The sequence below is a fragment of the Sceloporus occidentalis genome, unplaced genomic scaffold, assembly GCF_023333645.1.
Source record: "Sceloporus occidentalis isolate IW3139 unplaced genomic scaffold, rSceOcc1.0.p SCAF_30, whole genome shotgun sequence".
Taxonomy (NCBI): domain Eukaryota; kingdom Metazoa; phylum Chordata; class Lepidosauria; order Squamata; family Phrynosomatidae; genus Sceloporus; species Sceloporus occidentalis.
In genome coordinates, this window is record NW_028317010.1 from 591,801 (window position 1) to 614,951 (window position 23,151).

Consider the following 23,151-nt stretch of genomic DNA (forward strand, 5'->3'; position numbering starts at 1 on the left):
AAACTCTCGTTAATACAGGAAGCAGCCGTTTTCTGTTTGTTTGTATTTTTTTTTTGCTCGTTACCTATAGCAGCAAGAGTTTACAGGACAAAATCTATAATCACATGTACAATAACGTGGGGATTTATGTAAACAGAAAAATATACATTAAGTGCTTTTCTTTACACAGAAACAGAACTTATATTTAGCAGAAGCATCACTTCAGTTTATTTGATGATTAAACACGTTAAAGTCCCATACAGCTTTGTTTCTTATGTCAATATGACATTGTCCTGATAAACATCCCATATCTGCACAGCGATAAGGGTATATATATATATATATATATATATATATGGTATTATAGCAGCAATATCTTCCCATTGAGTGGTGAGTGATACAATTTCCAAATTGGAAAGACACTACTGTATTTCTAGAAATACAATTATAACCCAGATCTTTTACTAAATAGGAGCAAAATGTATTGGGTAGGGGCAGTTTTGAAACCCAAGTCTCCATAACAGAGATATGCTCAGAAATAAGCATTTACTAGGTTCCTTACGAAACCATTAAAGATGTTGAGCATGTGTCCCATGCTTGCACCATGTTGTAAGGAGATACTGGATTGTACAGTATATACATAGGGCTCCTTTAACACCAGCAAGCGGACACTGTTTATCCCTGAGAATGCAAGGAGACCAAAAAAATAACTTATTAACAATGGTTTCTATATTTTTTTTCTTAATGCTATACTCAACTGCAACCAAGTGTGTTTGAAACATACTAAACACTGCATTACTCTATACACAATTCTTGCAAATCCAAAATTGGAATATTGGCAACTGCTGTATTAATTTATTATAAATATATTTTTACAATACTATGAACTCCCAGCTGTATAATGTGTTATACAGCAGTGTGCTTTGTCTAATGAACCAACTTCTCAAGTAAGCCTTGGTACCATGACTTAAATTAAGATGTAGTGTCACTTTCCGCAATACCATTGGGATGATTTTTTTCTTGCAGCTGAATAGCTGCAGGGTCCTTCTCTTGTTTTTGTCCATTCTGACGTAATAGACGACTTCTGTAAACCAAGAGATATCCCGGAAGTATGAACCCGCTGAAGGAGAAGATTAACAAAGCCAAGTTTACCTGCAAGAGAGTTATATATGTCAGCTATATAGGTGCCATGGTGTCTTAGCTTACCAAGAAAACATGACGATAGTCCTTCTGTCATTTGTAATAGTACATATTTCTGCCCTGAAATATCTTAAAGTACATAAGTGTCTCAACAAATAAACAGCAGATAATAATTATTCAGTCCATCTAGTCTGCCTGTATTTACGGATGTAAAGACTGAACGCTTAATCAGTCTTTGGTCTCATCTTTTTATTCAGGATAGCCATACGCCTATCCTATGCAGTTTTAAATCTCCCTAACGGTTCCACTTATCTACTACCTCGTGAGAAGTAGTAAGATACAACTTCCTTCCATTACATCTAAACCCCTGACTCTGTAGTTTTAGAATATAACCTCCTGTGATACAAATTCCCCTTATTTTCAACAACCCTCTCTCCTGTACTTTGTTAAATATCTTTATTTATTTAATGTGTCTATCACATCTCAATTTTGACTTCTTGATGATGCACAATGTTCCTTTGCTTCTTCCTGATCTATTATTTTAGTTAGCCTGTCAACAAAGTAAATAAGGTTACATTGACAAGCTCTACCTGCAGTAAACTTGTGCTGTTTCTGATCTTGCAAACCTCCTTCCTTTAACAGGGTTTCCAGGCCCAGCCTGGCCATCTTGAAGGGCCATATACTTATACTACCACTCTAGCGGCAGATTTGGTCCTGCAGCATTCGGCCACTGGCTGGATATGCGCTGCCGCATACTGATAAGTATAAAAACATAATGTGCGGCAACATGTGTCCAGACAGTGACCACCCATATGTAATTTGGCGGCCTGTGGCCTTAAGTGCCAAAGCCACCTAGTCATCCCTAATCGGGACCTGAAGGTTTTCATAAATTTCCCAACTACTGATTTCAAACTCCAATCTTCTGTAAGTACTACTGCCAATATTTACTAGTTTTGCCAGGCTACTCTAAAGCTTTTTAATAACTTTGGATGCCATTAATTTAAATGCAAAAAAGTCTGTCCGTCATAGGTATCGATACCTGTGCTGTCAGGTGGAAGGGGCAGTACCTCCCATACATAATGTAATCCATAGTCATGGCCTATTTCAGAACATCAGAATCAAACATTGCTGATTACTTGTCATAATGTGCATAATGTGTTAAAAAATTAAATTCTTACCCAAAAAGCATCCCCGTGGAGTGGCCCCAGCATTGCCCTGTAGAGAGGCTCTTGCAGCAAAGCAAACACTGCACTTAAAAGGGACTGCAGCCCTGTCAGAGTCCCAAAATGACCTGATGGGAACCTACAAGACAGACGATATGAGACCCAAAAGATGGATTGTAATTATGTCTAGTTGAGTCTGGGAGTACGTTCCATTTAAAGAGACGAAAATTTAGCATAAAATGTTTTATGAATAATTAGCTGTAGTCGCTCATGGTCAGAGTAAGAGTGTTGTTGTGTAGTTATTCAAATGGTCTGGTATCTGCAACTATCAGGACCTAAGCCTTCACAATGCTCGGGTGGTGATGTGGTACCTTTTATTTTGGAAATCAATCCTGGTAGTGCCACCTCCAGAAGAAACTTCAACTAAAATGGTGGCAGAATAGTCTAAAATTTTGAGCAGCAGCACCAGTGCCCATAATAATTAAATATATTGGGTCTTAAAGCTCACATAATTAATAATAACTATATAAATAAACACTGAAAAACATCTACATCTTAATTTATTATGGTTACTGTTTTTTTAGGTTACAAATATTCTGTTCATTGTCCATGTTACATCAGTGAACATTGCTTTGGACACTAAAGAAATGAATATGCCTACACTATGATGACTCTCCTGACAATGTCATGTTAACACACACAGCATAATGCGCATTGGTTAACTAGAGCATTAGACAGCACTAGCAAGCTATTCAGAGACCAGGCCTACAGTGTAGGCCTACACCCCATCAATGTTTGGCTTAGTATATAGTGATAGGGGTGATGCTGCATTATTGTCAATGTCTGGCTCAATATATAGTGATAGGGATTATGCTGTACCACCGTCAATGTTTGCCTCAGTATATAGTGATAGGTGTTATGCTGTACCACCGTCAGTGCGTGCCTCAGTATATAATGATAACAGTTATCCTATACCATGACAATGTTTGCCTCAGTATATAATGATAACAGTTATGCTGTACCAACGTCAATGTTTGCCTCAGTATGTAATGATAACAGTTATCCTATACCACCGTCAATGTTTGCCTCAGTATATAATGATAGCAGTTATGCAGTACCACTGTCAATGTCTGCCTCAGTATATAGTGAGAGCAGTTATGCTGTACCACCGTCAATGTTTGCCTCAGTATATAATGATAGCTGTTATGCAGTTCCACCGTCAATTTTTGCCTCAGTATACAATGATAACAGTGATGCTGTACCACCGTCAATGTCTGATGGAAACTATGAGCTAAAGCACTACAGAAAACAACAATGAGAAAAATATGTAGTTGACATTTTATTAATGCTCTATAAAAAATAACACATCAGAAGTAAATACATTCTATACAGTCAAATGGATTGCAGTGGGATAATCTGGAATGGGCCAATTACCCTTTAAAGACAGGCATCATTGCAACAAACTCTAACAAATTTAATTAAAGGGCATACTCACACAGCAGCATACAACCCGCCACATGCTGAGTGGATGAAACCTCTAACCAATGTGTGAAGGACGAATGAAACAAACTGAGAAAACACAAAAGCTGTCATTAGAAGAGATATGTGTGAGAAATTACACAAAAGGGTTAATCCCTTGAACAATGGAGCTTTCAGCAGCAAGGAAGATCTGTACAGCGGAGCTGATCAGTTGACCAATTTTGTAATTGTTTGATATATTCCACAACTGTTTTATTATCTTCCAACAATAATAAAAAGGACCGGTAAAAAAAAAAAGCAGTAGAGCAAAAATTGTTATTACCTGCAGAGGGAGACTGCGAATAAGACAGGTGACTCCAAAACCAATGAGCAACATGTTGGTGAAAATGAAAGCTCTAGTAGCATTGGTGATTTTCTGGATGGTTTTGGTCCTTGAAAAAAGAAAATAAAAAAAGATAATGGATGTATTACTAACTGCTCCTAAACAAAACTGGGTTCTTATGTAAGCTGCACTTCATTCGCACCGATTCTTACAATTCCGAAGATGCTTTATCTTAAACAACAGAAAGAACTGGATCAACAACAGGGCAAATGAATCAGTTTTCCAAACTTAAGTGGGAACTCTGTGCCCAAGCAGGACATTTATATTTTCTAATACCACATATTGTTCCCCTTTGAAATCCAAATATGTTATAAATTAATTAAAACTTTCAACAATTTCATTGAACTTTCAATCCACTGTGAGAATAGCCATCTCATTCTGCATACATTTCATTAATTGTGGGTTATATTAAATTTGAATTGCTTTTTAAAAAATACGTTAAGGTTGTCTGAATTTATGCTTGTGAAATAATCTAGTACTTTTTATTTTGTTTATCTTTGTTCTCACCCTTCATCTCCCTTCTTCATCTTCCAATCCATGACAAAGCCAATGAATGGGCAGGTAACAAGGCACAGCAGCTGCATGACGCCAAAAATGGAGGAGTATAAACCAACTGCAACGGATGAGAAACATTTATTATCGTTATTATTATTATTATTATTAGCCTTTAATATTCAGTGCTCTGTTTTTAAAACGATATTTACATCCCTACCTACCTATAGGGTATCAGAATTGAAAAACTGATTTAGCTACAATAATTTTTAGCTGACACAGCTCAGTCTATCTTATTTTTTAACATGTTCAGACTGAAAATGTTTCTGTTAAACCAGTCATTCTTTCTGAGGTGCCCTGATGTGTAATTGTGCATCTCTCATGTCCCTCAACATAGGGTGACCACATGTCCCAGATTGCCCAGGACAGTCCCGCAATGGGACTTCATGTCCCGTGCTCCGTTTGCATGTTATAGAAGATAGGTGAAAGAAGAGAGTCAGGGCCCCATCCGCATATATCACATCAAGGCAGCCTGGTTTATCCACATATTGTAACATGTAAGGGCAAAAAAAGAGACATCTGCACTGATGGAGGCACATATTTATTTCTTCTTCTGCCACATGACTAGGTATAGCAGACCCTGCATACTCCATGTAATTGGAGCTGTATAGAAAAAGGTAAGTGAGCAAGCCGACGTGTTACACTCAATTCTGTGTTCCATGCGCATTATCTTTGTTATATAGTGAATGTAAAGAATTTGTAATCCTTTAATACCTGTATTGGCTCCCTCTGGTATTTTTTCAGAATCTGCTGAAAAAAGAAAAAAAAGAAAAATTAAAAGTTAAATTAACTATTGTTTTGAAATAACGAATGTCAGGACTCAATCCAAGATGCGACTTTTAAAACAAAATGCCCAGGGATACTCTGGATGGTATGGCCAAACTATCCATAACTCACACTAGGTAGTTATTTGTGGAGGAAATCCAGGGATTTCAATAAATTTTTTTAAAAGGGAAGTAAAAGAACCCCTGGTCCTTGATTGCTGCCTACTGAATATAATTTCAGTTTTAGGTATTGAATTGAACAATGAAGTGCAAACATCTCCGTTGCACATAGAAACATATAATTTCATATGATATAAGAACCCTTTGGCCCATTTTTCTTGCTGTAAAGACTAAAATCCTAGTCAATCGTTGGTCTCATCTTAGATTCAGGATAGCCATATGCCTATCCCATGCATGTTTACATTTTTTTTAATATATTAATCTCTACTAATCTCTAGTTTCATAATTATACACACATCTATAACATCACAATTTGTCATTTTGCTTATGGGTCAATTACCAATTAAGTAATTAATTAGTATTTAATCCAGGCCTGTCTGGCTAATTTAAAATTATATGTCATATAAAAGCATGGTAAACCAGATTTAAAGCAACATTAACTGGCCAGATCTTGGTACATTAACCTACTTAATGTTAAAAAGTTGATATGATGAAACTGACACAAGGAGTCTGGAATAACATGTAGCCATGTACTTTAGCTGTATTTGTCTGTTTGCATAATTCATCTGTTCTAATATTTGTAGAAATAATTATATAAAATTTAATTGGGAGGGTGAGAGGTGATCCTACCATATAAACAGAGTAGGTAGGTGCTTAGGGCCCGTTCTAGAGATGTGGAAGGAGCGAGGCACATATTACATTTAAATGTGTATCACTATATTTTGCTGTTTATTTATTTTTCACTCACCATTTTCTGCATCCTCAACCACCAGGTATTGAAGCATCTTGTTCATGGAAGCCATAAAGAAAATGATACGGAGCTGGGTCATCATCATGGTGATGAGTGAGAAGAGAAATATAGGGGAACGTGCACTATGAAGGAAATTAGGTGAAGGTCCTGTGGATTACATTAAATGGCAATTTATCCAAGAGGCTGGCAAGATCAATAACAAAATCACAGAAAACAACGTGATAAATGTATTATTGATCATATTTGACTAATGTCATCCTTACCGTTGTTTTTGGTAGGTTCTGTCAGATCTTCATTGGATAGGTGCTCTTGTTCAGCGTCTCCTTTTCGACTTAACCTTTGGCCAACTGTGGTCACATGGGTGTAAAATTGGTCTCCAGTGACTTTGTGGTCTAAAGCCAAAGTATGCAGAGTGACCTTCTTCCTGTTAAGCATGTAAAGATGTTACCATACATTTGGCTAATATTTCCATATCAAATCCTTTTGTTAGCTAGCTGTGATTAACTTTTAATCTAAATTTACTAGAATATTATTTGACTGTGAATGATGTGGTGTTCCAACAGAGGCTTATGGACTACCACATTCTTAAGCTTTTACAGGCTGTGGCTGATGCATTATGTAGTGGAAAAATAGCTGAAGGTTTGTAAACTGCCAACAGCAGACTAAGGGGGTTGAAAACGTCACACATCATACATTATAGAAACGTATTTGTTCTACAAAGAGCAGTTCTTCAACACTCGCGGCTTACTCACACATATGCAGTCTCTTCGGGTGATGGAATGGATTCCTTTGGCCAGTTTATGAGACAGTTGAGAAAAATCAGACAGGCTAAAGCAGACCAGCCCAACATAATCCCAACAAATGATACACCAGCCTCATATATCAACTGCAAAGAGAAAATATGCAGTTAATGCAAGGAAAAAGGACACACAAACTGTAGTAGGGGGGCACAAAATGAGAAAAATAACAAGGACACCAACAATATGGTTTACTTTCCTTTTGGTCATTTGGATATACAGTCGTGTGAAAAAGAAACTACACCTTCTTAATTCTATGATTTTTGCATATCAGGATATAACAACAATCATCTGTTTCTTAGCAGGTGTAAAAATTAGGTGAATACGACCTCAAATGAACAAAAACACATGACATATTACACTGTGTTATGATTTATTCAACAAAAATAAAGCCAAAATGGAGAAGCCATGTGTGAAAAACTAAGTACACTCTTCTCTGCTTCCATAGAAATTAAGATGCTAAGTAGCAGACAGGTGCTACTAATCAAATGCCCTTGATTAATTGACCACCTCTATAAAAGTTTTAGCAGTGTGCTGGTATGGAGCATTCGGTGTGTGTTAACACAATACCAAGGATCCTGTGGTGCTGGTCTCTACATCTGCTTGAAACTTTGAAACCAGTCAAAATCATATATTTAACAAGACCACTGTTTACAGGGCAAGAACATGGTCCCTATCCCTGCATTAGGCAACTATTAAATAACCTTGGCTTCGAAGGGCTGGCGTTCTTCAGTCTGCCTTGCAATCTTAATAGTTTTTCCTTTTGTACTATTCATGTTTCGTTTTGCCCCCCCCCCCGGCTGTTTTTGTGGGTATTACCTAGATTCAAGCTGCTATAAAGGAAATGCAAAAATGATTAGTACTAGCCAATGGCAGCATAAATATAAATGTATTTGTTTTTTTTCTATTCAATACTAAATTAGGGAACTTGTTAGGAGGGTTTACCTTAATTGGTTTGTAAGTCACATTAGCTGATAGGGAGGAACTAACCCAGATGTCATATTACGTCAGTTCATAGCAGGAAAGGAAAGTCATGGTATGAAAATTAAGTGTGATTGATTGCAGTGTTCCTGCATTGCCAGCCACCATTGGTTACAGGGTATTAGACATATTCACAGATGCAAATGGTGTAGCATCACTCAAAAAAGACACCTGAGGCCACATGTCTGCATATTTCTATGTGGCTCACCTGGAAGTTGCATATAACCAGAATGTGCAGAATGACGCAGTCTTACTATAAAATGTCACTTATTCTGCTGCCAAATCATGTACTTCGACTTAAACATTATTTGAGAACTTGTAGCCTCAAACATACTCTAGACCTGACCTCTGGAGTATGTGTGAGGGCTTGCTTCTGGATTACCCTTTTTTGGTAACTCATTTCAGACAGTGTTATCACTTACTACAATGAGGGTTATCCCCTGCTAGATATTTTATGTGTGGTCAGTATTCCTGCATTTGGACTCCATGCTTACCAGGTAACCATTGCTCAGTTCCTAATAATGTCATCAGAGTTTATAGATAAAGGAGCAACCAATACTAAATATTGCCCAGGTTGTCTAATTGCTGCATTGCTCCACCCTTAAGCTGAGAAATCTATGAAAAATGCCTGGATTTTGTCCCACTTCTCTTTGCAGATCCTCTCCAAGTCATTAAGGTTTTGAGGCTGACATTTGGCAACTCGAACCTTCAGCTCCCTTAACACAGATTTTCTATGGGATTGCAGTCTGGAGACTGGCTTCTTCTTGAGTTACTCCTTTATTGCCTTGGCCGTGTTTTTTGGGTCATTGTCATGCTGAAATACCCATCTGTGACCCATTTTCAAGGCCCCGGCTGAGGGAAGGAGGTTCTCACCCAAGATTTGACGGCACATGGCCCCATCCAACATCCTTTTGATGCGGTGAAGTTGTCCTGTCCCCTTAGCAGAGAAACACCACCAAAGCATAATGTTTCCACCTCGACGTTTGACGCTGGGGATGGTGTTCTTGGGGTCATGGGCAGCATTCCTCCTGCTCCAAACACGGCGAGTTGATGACAAATAGCTCAATTTTAGTCTCATCTGACCACAACATTTTCACCCAGTTCTCCCCTGAATCATTCAGCTGTTCATTGGCAAACTTTTGATGGGCCTGCACATGTGCTTTCTTGAGCAGGGGGACCTTGCGGGTGCTGCCAATTGTTTTCTTGATCACTATGGTCCCAGCTGCCTTGAGATCATTGACAAGATCTTAACGTGTAATTCTGGGCTGATTCCTCACCGTTCTCATGATCATTGAAACTCAACAAGGTGAGATCTTGCATGGAGCCCCAGACAGAAGGAGATTGACAGTTATTTTGTGTATCTTCCATTTGCGAATAATCGCACAAACTATTGTCATCTTCTCACCAAGCTGCTTGGTGATGGTCTTGTAGCCCATTCCAGGCTTGTGTAGGTCTACAACCTTGTCCCTGACATCCTTGAACAGCTCTTTGGTCTTGGCCATGGTGGAGAGTTTTGAATTATTGATTCAAAATTAGTTCTGATTTATTGCTTCTGTGGCCAGCTAACAAGCTGAGATTAGGATCACTCCCTTCAGTTAGTTACCTGTATAAAATACACCTGGTAGCCAGACACATGCAGAGTGGAAGTTGCATGGCTCAATGATTGTTAGGGAAGGCAAGACCTGTTGCCGACAGATCTGCCTGCCTTCTGACACAGAGGTCCTGAGTGGCACGCACTTACCCAGATCGGAAAATATTTACAGGTGTGCCGGTGACATGGGGCATGAGGCGGGGCTTGCTGGGAGTCAAATGTAAAAATCTGGACCTGCTCAGCACAGGCACCCTGTTGTCATCCTGCTATTTGGTGTATTATAGTTGGAATTTGTGTTTGCTCTTATTGACCCTTGGCTTGCCTGACTACTCTTCTGCCCAGTGATTGTGATCCTGCATTGCTCTACCTATGTACCGTTCCTGGCTTGTTTGACTACCTGGGCTGTGTACCAACTTCTGGCTTGTATGACTACCCATTTATTCTACTGAACTCGGCTGTGTCTGACCATCCATTCTGCATTAACCCCTGACATTTTGTATCACCCATCTGTGAATCCAGCCTGCAGATTGCCTGTACAGGTTTCTGGATCTGTCTGTGCTTTGCCTGCTCAGTACAAAAATGTACCTGCCTATACCTGAGCCCCCTCAATGTTGTGATCATCTAAGTCCCTGTCCGCTTAGCTAAGGGCGCAACTACTTTCTAGGTGACCCAGGACTGAAGAACGTCTGAGGAGAGGGCTCAATCGGTGATGGCAGACGTGACAGTTACTGCTTTGGGATCCCACAGTCAGCAGCCTACAGTCACAGGCTCAGTGATACACTGTCAAGATAGGAACTCGGATCCACGTGTGTCAATGTGTTTATTTGTGCGTATCTATTTCTGTGGGGATGCCTCCATAGCTGCATATATGAGTGTGTCTATACATCATGCTTTTGTGTGTCTATGTATATTAGCTTATCAGCACAAGGAAATAAGCCACATATCTGCTGGTATGAGATATGTAAGCATTTATTTTTTTTATAATGTATTGTTTGATAAATACTAAAGTTAGCTTTCATGCGGCTTCATGCAAATAAAAACTCGTATTCCATTACGATCCAAATAGATTTGTCTGTTGTCTCTTGTACTTTCCTGTACTTTTATCTAAGTTTCTGGGGCACACAACTGACTGGAGCATTCCCATCTCAAACAAAGAATTATTATTTTTATTAATAAAAGTTAAAAAAAATATGTTGGTTAGTACATCCTGAAAACAAACATTACTGAATATTTGGTATGATGACTCTTGGTCTGCAAGTTTGTGCACAATTGTGCAATTTCCATTATTCCAGCATTGCTTTTTAGAGCAACCCAGAGATTGTCTAGCGATCTCACAATGTATTTTGATGTTTCCCTTTTCAGATGTTCCCAAAGATGTTCAATGTTGTTAAAGTTTTTGTGGTGGAAAGCCATGAACTTAGCACTCCTTGCTCTTCCTTGAACTTCAAGGTGGCCCCTTGGAACAGTATTGCCCCAGAGATTCACCTAATCTTGACCTGATCCTATATTTAGAAATTTGCTTGTGAGTTCCTATTTATAAACGAGCAGCACACTGCCTTTCTTAGACTCTCAAACACTGAAAAGATGCGTGACATGAAAAATATATAAAAAACAGAAAACTTACCTTTAGTGCAGGAAAAGTGATAGCAGAAGATGCATAAGAACCAATCATCAAGGACATCATGGTGGAACGCAAGCTGCCAAACATGTTGGGAAGCTGAAAGAGAAAATCATGTGAAACGTTTAATTACACTCGTGGTTTCACAAATTTGGGCTATTTTACCATAAAATGTGTTTTATACTATTGACCAATTATATATATTTTTTATTTTTTTTCAAGGACACACATAATTTTCGCATATTGCTGATAAGTGCAAGTTACAGAGCAGCCATGTAGTATGTACGTTTTATAAATGCACAGAAGGAAATCATGCCTCGGAGTATACTTTTTAACGGGTCGTTATACCTTTCATAACCAGTAAACTGTCAGAGGTCTGGTTATCTGCATTGCAACACATATTATTGCAGAGCGCGTGAAAGGGAGGAAAGGCAGAGGCTGGAAAACAGAGGACAGAGTTTGCAAACACCTGCTGCTAGAACTGGAAAAACCCGCTTTAATAATAATAAAATGAAATGTGGGGGTGATGACTGCAGACAAAAAGTGTGGTTGAGAACAGGTTCTAGTCATCCACATGACGTAATAAATGTGCCATGGTAACAGGGGCAAAAAAAAATTACTAATATATTATGTGCTGTGGCTGTGTGACTATTTATAAAACATTGGCTGCCCGTGGTTTAGACACATCGATATATATCTGAAGCAGATGGCAATAACAGTCGTTTATTTATTTACTTTACAAAAAGTGTTTCTTGAAAAGAACTTGTATGTTAAATGGCACATTTGCAGCTCATGTGCCCAGTGCAATAAAAAGCAATGGTCTGCTGACATATGGAGAACAAAAATAGTTAACATTATCCTCTGGCTTTGGAAAAAGCAGGGCAGGTAAACGTCAGCCAATCGTGGCTGAGAACAGCTACACACCCCTTTTCAAATCTGGCCCCAGCCAGAATCAAGGACACAAGAAGGCAGTTGTAAAGGAAATGTGCGTTGAAGAACAGGTGTGTCAACGGGGTTTCAGTGATGATGGTGCTCGTGGTGGGGGGGTGGGTCAGGGTGACTTTCTGGCTGTTTTATAAACAGTCGGCATGTGGGCCAGCATATGACAGTCACATACAAAACAAAAAATACTAGGGTCATTCCTCACGAGTACTGACTGTGATGATATACTTTTGTTTTTGTTTCCTTAAAGTGACCTTTAGTAAATAAGATTTGTTTAGCAGCAATACACAACCTAGATTTCAGTTACTTTTCTATAACTTTCGAGACCACCTACTTTATGGATTTAAACATGGCAAAATGTTATCACATTGTCTAGAAATATAAAAGGGGTAATCATACCTATTTTATCAAGGAATAAGTGAATCATTATTAATGATCCCAATTTTACTGAAATATGAGTTTTGTTCCATTTGTTTAGTGCGGCTAAATCTCATGTTATTGCTGCAGCCCTGTAAATTGGGTAAAGTGCAGACATACTGTAACGAGAAGTGCTGCTGCTTCTCTTACCGCGAGGAATCTAGTGACGCTGAAGGATCATAGTCACTTTAGGACATACAAAGCTACTTGACAGAGGGTATCTACATAGAATGGGAATTTACTGTATGCCTTCTGCTATAAGATCATCTGATGGCTCATTGGTTAGTTATGCTATGAATGTAATAAATACTATGGGTGTTTACCTCCCCCACCCACTTGGTCAGGGGAGTTATTGGGTCTGTGATACAGGGAGAACATTTAACGGTACAAGGTTTCTACAGGATTGCTCTATTACTTCGTTAGTGGTTCTGGGCCAGAATTAAAATAAACAGTTTGGCTTCTTTTATGGAATAATAACTTCATCTAGTAACTCCTAGGCTTGTATTCTATTTGTAGAACACTTGGGAGTTGGCTGTGTTAGATTACTATAGAAAATGTCAAGAATCACACCATTGGAGTTGCATCTGATATTGCCTACAATGGTTAAATCCAAGGCCGTTTTTAATGTTAATGGGCCCCACAACAAAATGCTGGTAAGTGCCCCCTGTCAGTTGCTATGGAATTCATATATAAATAGGCTTTCTAAGGCAATAAGAAAATTATATGAGGAACTTTGACATATCAATACAGGGAACATTGAGTATTTTTCCACTCCTAGGTTACCTAGTAGTTAATTCCCTATTTTCCAAAGCATTTCCTCCTCATTTCCAAGTTGCTAATACCATAAGTATACTTACTGTCAGAGATGTGAAAGTCAGGCAGATACCTCCAAAACCATTAAGGGAGAGCGCTAGGAATATTAATGGTGCTAAAACTGCAAACAAAAACCATATTAGTATAAAATTAATATCGATAAACAAATGAATAGATTGTATATAAACACAGTAAAATGCGTTACACACATGGACCGAATTAGATGACTACTAATACGGGCTGTCAAAAAATATATAAAATGTATATGGCTACAGAATCAATATACCACCCTCAGCATTTCAGGTGCCCCAAACTGGACACCTTTGTTAGGGGTCATGGTTAGAGATAAGTGGGGACATGGTTAGTGAGTGAAAAAAAATACTAACAAAACAAAATATGGAATCAGAGTATCTAGTATTAAACATAAATCTGACCTATAAACACAAGGGCAAATGACAAGGTCCTTGTGACAAACACACTACCTAACTAGGTCTTTATCAGCCTCACTGGCTACTGTAGTTTGTATCTAGTGAAGTCATATCTTGGCAACATTGTTTGGGGCAAATAAAATCCTCTTTTAATCAGTAGAAGCATGAAAATACTGTTACCACTGAAAATGGGTGCCCTATTAACATCATAACATACAACATGGGAAATATAGTTCATAAACATGCTGATACATATGATAATAGTACTGACAATCGACATTTTATTGTATGCATTGAACTGTAATTACCCTTTTTTGTTGAACAATGATGAAAAGTTTTAGTTCCACACAGTACATTTTTTCAAAAGATTACAGCGAAACATTTGGTCTTTGGTTGAAGCCAATACCTTTTATTGAGCCAACATCAAGGGCGGATCATGATCAAATGGGGCTCGAGGGCAACACTGTTCCAGATAATTCTATACACACACACACCTGGCTGTTCAGCAAGATTAATATTTTTCCTACACAATCTAGGCAATGCAATTCAGTATGGGTTTGGAAAGGGATTTCAGGAACATATTTCAGGAAAAGTGAGAGGGACTACGGACAAGGAGGGAATTATGTAACGCAACGCAAGTCTTGTTCCCACAAAGCTGAATGGACGTTATAAAAACTAACTGAATGTCCAAGCATAACCAATTATCTGTCAGACAAGACAGGAACATTCAGATTTATCCTGGTCATGGAGACACTGCTTCTTAATTCATGCTGCTAGTCTACACATAAAGGGATCATGCACATACACACACACACACATTAAGAGGCAGAATCACATGACATAATATAGAGACACCCCTACATAAAGATGTATATATACTGATGTGTATATACTGTACATACACAATGGCTTCTGTGTACACAACCTACACCAAGCATCTCTATTTCTGTTTTCCTTACAAGCAGAAAGCCATGCAGCTTCCACTCTCCACCAGATCCGTGATGTGGTCATGGAGGAGTGGAAGAGGACTCCAGTAGCAACCTGTGAAGCTCTGGTGAACTCCATGCCCAAGAGGGTTAAGGCAGTGCTGGAAAATAATGGTGGCCACACAAAATATTGACACTTTGGGCCCAATTTGGACATTTCCACTTAGGGGTGTTGAGTTATTTTGAAGCATCCCTGATACCATTATCAGATGAATACCTAAATATAGAACACTTATATAACTGAACTTTACATACCTGTAGGATCATATCCAGAAAGAGCAATCAGTGCACACGAGAGAGCAAAGCAGAAGCTGTGAAAAATGAGACATTGTAGTTAGCCTTCAAAAGCACAATCTCTTAATAATGTAATAAATGAACTGAGCACAAAGAACAAGTATAAATACTAAACATAAATGTAGAATAGTGAAGTCATTTTTGGCATATGACATATACACATTTTGACAATATCTATCTATCTATCTATCTATCTATCAAATTCTATCAAATTGTGTTTTTTTTACTTTTCCCTGTTATTAAAATGAATATATATATAATTATAATAATTAAAACATGTTTAAATTCTTGAAAGTCTCTTTTTGTTAAACCAGCAATTACTCTGTTAAAGTTATTGATCACATCCTGGTGCTTGTAGAGGTATCACATATTGGTTAAATGAATCATGTCAAAGTTATTGAATCGGACTACTATTGATTTTAATAAATTCTTATAATTTCATTTTAAGTTTAGATTTCAGAAAACTGAATCACTTAGGTAAAGTATTTCATTTCGATGTCGCTCTCTTTTAGCAGTCACAGTCTAGATTTCACAATCACAAACTTGTTTTTAGACATGTAGTTGAATGACAAACCATGCATTTTTAACCAACAAACATAATATTCAGGGATATAATCTTTAATTATGGGAAAACAGCAAGGAGAAATCTGGGGTCAAATTTGGGGTCAAGAAGGAATTTTTTTTCCCTGGTTAGTGCAAAATTGTAGAGTTTTTTTGCCTTCTTTTGAATCAACAGCAACAAATTAACAGATATAGGAAAGGCTGAACTTGATGGACGCATGTCTTTTTTTTCAGCCTATATAACTATGTAACAATGTAACCACTGTTTACATCAATTAAGTTTTAGAAGGCTCATTGGACTGAAACCAAAGTGTCTTAAGATCTGGCTTTCTGTATTCAGACATAGTAATACTTTACCTTCCAACTAATCTAAGTGGACGAGGCCCAAATCGATCCATCAGTATCCCAAGGGGCAGAGTTGTTGCACTTAACAAAAATGAGCCAATGGTGAAACCCAAGTTTAACATTTCTTCTTGGGCAACACATGTCAGCCAAGGCTTCGGAAATGAGGCATTGATAGCTTCAGTGTCCTGAGATAATGGTTCATCACTTGACGAGTTTCCATCTAAAAACAGAAAATAGACAAAATAAAACAGTGGTCTTAGTAAATCATCTGTCTTCACACTTATTTGCACAACATTAAAACATTATCAAACCACAGCTCTCACTGAACAGATAACAAAACATGTTAGGATAAAATTTACTTAGACAATAGTGTGATTCATATATAATAGAATATGGTGAATCTGGAACTTTCTCTCCATAAATGTTTAGCATAAGTAGCTGGAGAAAGTGCAGCTCTACCACCACTGGTGTAACTGTACATGGGACTGTCCTTTATAGTGTAGTAAGGGAAAGGGTCATATGTGCTTCTACCAGGATAGATCTATTTTCCTTTTACTGCTACTCACTCAGTGCTATACTTGCCTATATTTCAGTGTCCCTTACTGTGACATCTACTGTTGAATGATTTAATGTGTGGGTCTACTATTGTGAAATAAGATGTTGTGAATAAGTGCTCTCTAAATTAATTGAAGTAGCAGAACTGGACTCTCAAGCAACAAAAGGAAGGATGCGTATAAGGCCAAAGATTACGTAAAACACTTACAAGGACCAAAATCCTTCAGCTATTTACACAATACGTTTTGGTAGTTTATTTTCTTATGTTTACATTTAGTAGTGGCATTGCCTATGTTGGGCAGAACAGGACAGCATATTTCAGCATGTGACAAGAGCAGCCAAATGGCATATTAATTAGTGGGTTCTACAGGATGCCAGAAAAATATAATACATAATAAATACATTTTGTGTCTGATTAACGTTGCAAGGGTTAAGTTTAATTAGAGTGACTTTACTACACCACGATATTTATAGTTAGGAATCTGTAATTTTATGTAGTAGTAATCATTACATGAATAAGGGAATTTGGATTAGTCTTGGCAATGCAAACTCTTTCATCATTTAATTCGGTCAGGAATTTGAATATCCTTGAATAATTCAATTAAAAGTACCACGGGTCAGTTTTAACAGTGCCACCTTGCTGTGTGACGGATGATTTTATTATATACAGAGAAGCCAAGCGTGCTTAGTTGTTAAATTCTCATTTTTGTTGCAGAATGACAGGATATTATGTCACCAATAGTTGATGTTCCATATACAAATTCAAGGTTAAATATTTAAACATGTGAAGTATTTTCATGCTACAATAGCAACACGCTAAAGCAGAGCCACGGGTGCACCCATAGAAATTGCGAGTTGCAGTGAAGACAGGGCTCCAGGTGCGGTAAAAGGATAGGGACGGAAAGACGGAAGAGAGCTACATGAGATACATGGATAACAGGAGAGAGTAAGTGTGTGTGTGTGTGTGTAAATGTATGGTAGAAGAGTGTGTATGTATGCATAAGGGTATTGAACTGTATGGTAAAATATTGTTTGTGTGCTAGTGTTTGTTGTTAGCATGTGTGTATGAGCATATGGTGTTAGCATGTGTGTCTCTTAATAGCATAAATGTGTGTGTGAGCACACGTGTGTATATGTGTTATTGTATGGTGTTAGCATGAGTGTATGTGCCCTGTTTGGTGTTAGTGTTTGAGTGTATTTTAGGGTATGTAGTTGGCATGAGTGCCAACATCTGTCTGTGTGGGGGGGTGTTGTATGGTTTTAGTGTGAGTGTATGAGAGTATGGTGTTAGATTGTCAGGAGTGAATCTATGGTTAGGGGCCCCAACGAGAAGAGGGAGGGAGGGAGATATGTGTATATATGTGTAAGTGCATGGTGTGGGAATGACTTTGCATGTTAGTGTGTGTTTTAGTCTCGTAACAGCCCTCATAGCGGGTTAATCTGCACATTGTGCAGCCCATATTGGGTTTCCCAGTCACCTTGTGCCCCCAATCGCACAGGATGACATGATAGGGGACTGGGAAGCTGAGAAAGGAGCTTCCTCATGAATCTGCCACGGCCCCCTACCAAACTCAAACCTACCCCTATATATCCTCAGTCTCAAGGAGTGACAGATTATATATTTAGTGGCAGCTGATGTGGAAAATGACCTTTAAAAAAACTTATTGTTTTGTGAATGTATGCCTGCTGTCTACTGAAGAGATTTTTCCCTTATCCTCGATGACTTTTCAGTGGCACCAGTGTATTATCATATATTAGTTTTTTAAGCCACTATATTAACTGTGTAGGAGATTTCATACAAGTAATATAGTAATTGTTGAATAAATGCAGTACTTTTAGATTAATGATTTTCTGATATTTTCACTGTACTATATGTTACTATTATTGTCCATGATTTATGGACAGGGAAAATGCATGTTTCTGATATAAATTCTGGTGCCTGCACGCTCTCCTCTGTTTCTGGCAATAATATCAGCAACAGAGCTTAAGCCAAGGGGCACGTTCATAATTACAATCCAGGAAAAGTCTAATCTCTTAATGCGCAACCTTAAATATTGCAAGTGAAAGAAGAAAGAAAAAACAGCAAGTGTGCTGACTTGGCAATAACATCATAAAAAAAAATCTTTTGTGACCAGAAGTGAAGAAAAACCTATATAGTGTGAAATCATATTAAATACCAAACAAGAAGGAAGTAGATACAGTATACACATATGGGTTATTCACTAAACCAGGAGATGACAGGAAAGTTGAAGTTTCAGCTCCCCAATTTCACTAGGCATTAAAAAGGCATTATAAAGGCAGAACCCCAATGTCCAATTGGGGTTGCAGTTAATGATTGTGGCGAGGTATGGGTATAAATTATAATGTGGAAGGGTATGATTGTGGTCAGGGTCAGCTCTACACCTACATACACACACTCTCACATACATATGTACACACACTGCCGTTCTAACACCATTTACTTACACATAAATACATATCCACCCATTCTAACACCATACACTTACACATACATTCTGAGTACACAGATACACAGTCTCTCTTGATCATCCATTCAGTTCACACACAGTCCCCCAAACTCTCTCTTGCATTTTAAGTCCTAATTTTTTTTATTATGTGTTTATTTGTACTGCTTTATATCTGCTGGGAAAGTGATATTTGTGTTTTAAATAACTTTGTTTTTAGTAATTTCTTTAAATAAACTTCAGAATGGTTATTTTAGTTTTTCACATTATTTATACCAGTACTCTCCTAGTTGGTCCCAACCCATTACATTATGTCATGGACCACAGTGATATTATGAATTATGTGTTTTGCTATATATCTTATATATGACTGATATGTTCTTCAAAGACACTTTAAAAAGACATGGTTCGTTTCTATTCTGAACAAAAATATTACTGGGGCAGGGGACCCAGCATTTGAGTTGTGTGGACAGAAATGGCACCATGAAATATGAGGCTGTATTCAATTATTACAGGGCTGGTCTTTATTCCCAGTCTAGCCCTGACAGTGATGGATGTGTAATCGGTGACAACTGATGAGCAAAAGATGTGGTAACTGTGATGTTCAAGGTAACTGTTAAAAGTGCTTAATATCAATATATTTTGGTAAATGATTTGTGGACCTACAGAAAACCCATATATGACCTTTCTTTTGGAAACAATTTTTACATGCGTCAAGTTTTATGTTTTAAGGAGCCCTGGAGGTGTGGGGCCATTGATGGTAGCAACATCTACTGCTAAATAATGAGGTATTTATGTCTAGACATGTACATTATTATTATTTACTCCATATAAGGGAGTAACAATTTCACACAGGTACATGTAGCCATTTAAATCCAAAATAAATCAATTCAATGACAGAGGGCCACTCATCAGAGCTTGCAATATTATGTGTTAAAGGGACTTTCCAGTCATCTTATGGTAATACAGTACATTGAATGGTTTATCAGAGGTCTTCTCTATGCATTTCCCCTTTTCCCCACCCCCAGCTTCTTAGTTTACATTGTAATCAGCCAATGCCAAATTGTAATCAAATGCGGCTTCTCCTAATGGTAATGTTTTTTCCTGCTACAAACCGCATATTAAAACATTTCAATATAAAGTTGCTGTTGGTGGCATTGCCCTGGAGTGTCCCTTCCACACACTTCCAGAAGCGCTATATATTACAAATATGTAACAAAAATGTTGAATGTATACAATTCTTATGCAAATAGTTTTAACCTAGGTTTGGAGAGACTTGTACCTGTGCAGAGATGTGAATAAAATCCTTCTTGCTGCAACATGATGAGCAAAGAGCCCCATCCAAAAAGAACTGCAGAAAAGAAGAGATTCTCCAGTACTGCAGTACAAGCGATCCACCAGCGGCGGGCGTAGGCAGTCTGAAGTGAGGGTGCCATAGTCGCGCAAGACTCTGCGTGGACGGAAGCGACAGAAGATATTCAAGGCAAAGCAGAGAGCTGATAATGTTATATACCTGAAATAATAAATAATACAGTTCTTATTGTTTGGGCTTTATTCAAATAAAACACAATTATTAAAAAAACACACACACATAGTGGACTAGTATACCATACAATGTGGATTAAGTATAAAACGCAGGTGGCCTTATTGTCATAGCAAAAATGGTTTAATAAACTTGGTGAACTCAAGCACAAAAAAATACACTTATGTCAACATGGACACGTCTAAGACATGAATGTAAAGTCTCAATCTAGGTCCCTTTTTTCATGCCCATAGGTTACATGGGCTCCGTTTTGCAAATGTCTGCTATTTTAGACACATCTTTTAAGCACAGCATTGTGTAGGAAACACAGGGCCCTGCCCATTCTGCCTACACACATAAACATACATCATAAACATACAAAATCATACATAAACATACAAAATCAGTGAAATATCCAAGATTTGTAAACATACAAAATTCATAGCCATCTTGGAACATATTACATTCTCAGCGGAAGAGATAGAAAATAGAAGTACAAATATATTACAAACACAATTATTTTCATAAACAGGGCATTTAAAAAATATTGCTAAAGTGTATACAAAGTTATTTACAATACAGCAACCCAAATCAATTCTTAAGGCAACCTTAAATGTTAAAATATTATATTTTAGTTCCACATTGAAAGTTGTGCTCTCCATGGTATTTCATGTAAGGTCTATCATTCTAAAATGCTGTTGTTCATGAAGATACGTGGTGGGCCTCCATAAAGTATAGAGTTTGCTCTGGTATGGCAGGGACATGCGTATGAGGCTATAGTGATTAGAATCATTCATAGGAACTCACCAGGTTTTTCCCAGATTCGACTTAACTGTCAATTAACTATTAAGTCTCAAAGTTGTTTTTTATAAACAAAGGGCCCTTAGATGTGCATGATGCAGTTCTAAGCTCAAACTCTTTATGTGATATTAAAATAAGTTCATTATTGGACAAACAAAACTGAATATTTTTTCACCAAATCATATGTAAAGCATATAAAAATGTTGCGATGTTAGGACTGATTATCATCAGGATTAATTATTATCAGTCCACAAAAACAAATTAGGAATACAGAAAGACAACATAAGTTATGAATGCTCCCATCTAGATTTTTGCAACTCCTTACTAACTGGTCTTCCCCTCTCCCACCTTTCACCGCTCCAATCCATCCTCAATACTGCAGCTAGGTTAATCTTTGTGTGTCAACGTTCCTCATCTGCTGCTCCACTATGGCAATCGCTCCATTGGCTCCCCATACCCTTCAGATTCAAATTCAAACACCTAAACTATAGAACCCTTAAGAACTCCGCAACCCCTTATATCTCGACCCTCCTATCCAAATAAACCCTCCTTGTTCATCTCATGACTTGAGTCTCTACTGTCATTACCCCTTCCTACTCTTCCTAAATCCATTCAGGATTTCGCTCGGGCTCTACCCCTTCTCTGGAATTCCCTTCCTGTCAGAGCTCCATGAAAACCCACTTTTTCTGAGAAGCATACAACCTTTCTTTTTAAGACTCTAGCCATCGTCCTAATCATGCAGTTATTATTATCTTTTATTTATATAGCGCCAACAATTTACGCAGCACGTAATACAATACATATATTCAAGGGGTATGACGAAGAGAACTGACAGACTAAGACAAACCGATACATTAGGTGGAGAGAGCCCTGCTCATAAGCTTACAATCTTGAGAATAATAATAATATTGTCCCTCTAAGACCTTCAGGTAGGATAATCTTACTATGAAGACTTGTGATGCATTTATGGAACGCTATAGTATGGTGAAACAAGAATGTGAAGGTTCCTGCTCCATCTTCATCCAATTTGCCTGTCCTCATCATGCCTATGTTCTGCCCATGTCCCACTTCATGCCTCTGTAATGTGGGGCACAGATGACCTTTTGTAATCAGGTGTCCTGTAATGCATGTTCTTGCAGATATTGTACCACACTTAAGACTTATCGTAAAGGATTTCCTCCTTCCTTTTGTGCAGCTCATTATATTTTGGGCATGATGGATAGTCAACTGAACCTAGTGGTTCTTGTTTCTGCTCCAATTCAAAGCTTTATTAATCGTGTAATGTTCAAATGTGGAAGGGGTATCAGTTACACGGCTCTTCTAATGCGGAGTCTTTGTTCAGTGACGGAGGGAATGACTGCTCAGTCCATATATATTAGACTTTTTTGTGCTGATGTATTTTAAATGTTTTATGAAGTGGTTCTACTCAAACACAGACTATCGTTAATGCTAAGGCAGCGAGATACACTCATACATACAAAACAGGGTTACTATACAGGAAATTATTGCCAGGATACTTATGGTTGTTAACTAGGACATGTAGAGTACAGCACTGTAGTACACAGGATGTAAAAACAAAAAAAGAGAATCGGTTACTGAGTTATACATCCCACATTGTGCAGGGCAGCACTTTACACCTTTCACT

At 37.9% G+C, this 23,151-nt stretch overlaps 1 pseudogene; it reads right to left on the reverse strand.

Moving 5' to 3' along the window:
* Positions 1–951: 951 nt before the first annotated feature.
* LOC149298851 (large neutral amino acids transporter small subunit 3-like) lies at positions 952–20,619 on the reverse strand (annotated as a pseudogene).
* Between the last annotated feature and the right edge of the window lie 2,532 nt (positions 20,620–23,151).